The following is a 1295-nucleotide window of genomic DNA, read 5'->3' as shown; positions in this document are numbered from 1 at the left end:
ATCATATTTTTTATCTCTCAAACTCACTAACACTCATAGAATAAAAAAACAAAGAGCACCTCTCAATTCTCATAACATATTTTTCATTATTTGGAACACACAAAACACATAAGGCATATGTGCCTTTATATAGACAATACTTCATACTAAAAATTTCTGACTCTACTAGCTTTCTAATACACATACTTATCCAACTTTACTTTTAACTTTGACTATTTAAATAAGTAACTTCTACATCTTTATTAGTTGGCATCTTATAATTTCTAGCACAACTACTATAAACATCTTAAAAAATTTTCAAGCTTACTCATCAACTTGAAGCTTCCAATGCAATTTATGATTCTTCTAGCATGGAGATGATGAGTGCAACTTGTTATATATATAGATGCTTCATGATTCTTCAAACTTGATTTGTAGCCTCCAATTTTGACTAGGAGATAAAGTTTGACGTGTGATTCTTCTAGCTTCTAATTTCATCACTTGTAATTCTTATAGCTTCTAATTTCATGATAGTTCTAATATGGTGCAAGTTGATTTAGTTGTTACTAACATTGCCTCCCTTAAAACAAGCTTGCAAAATTAATCATTCCAAACATCCGTTTCAACTTATAAAATAACTCAATCTTTAACGACTTTGTAAATATATCTGCTACTTGTTCTTCAGTTGGACAGTACTCAATAACAACTTATTTCTCATTTACCAACTCTCTGATTTTATAAACCCGAATATCAATATGTTTCGATCTTTCATGGAATACTGTATTTTGCGAAATGCAATAGCTGACTTGTTATCACAAAATATTGTTATTGGAGTACTTTATTTCTCATTCAATTATTCAAGAATTCTTCTTAACCAAACTGCTTGGTTGCACAACTTACTGCTGCTATATATTTTGCTTATGTTGTAGAGAGTGTTACTAGTGGTTGTTTCTTTGATGACCATGAAATTGCACCAGAACCAAGATGAAATGCAAATTCCGAAGTACTTTTTCTTGTTTTATCTCCAGCCCAATCATTATCAGTGTAACCGATAAGATTCACTTCATTAGTATTTTCATAATAAATACCATCATTTAAAGTACCTTTGTTATATCGAAGAATCTGTTTTGCAGTTTGCAAATGGTTGGTATAAGGCTCCTCCATAAATCTGCTAAGCAAACTAACTCCAAACACAATATATGGTCTGATTGTAGTTAAGTACCTCAGACTTCCAATCAAGCTTTTGTAATATGTAGGATTTACTGCTCTTCCTTTATCTTCTCTCAGCAACTTGAACTTCTCTACGATCGGAGTAG

The sequence above is a fragment of the Arachis ipaensis genome, chromosome B10, assembly GCF_059453495.1.
Source record: "Arachis ipaensis isolate K30076 ecotype BB chromosome B10, ASM5945349v1, whole genome shotgun sequence".
In the NCBI taxonomy this organism is placed as follows: domain Eukaryota; kingdom Viridiplantae; phylum Streptophyta; class Magnoliopsida; order Fabales; family Fabaceae; genus Arachis; species Arachis ipaensis.
This window is presented reverse-complemented; position numbering follows the sequence as displayed.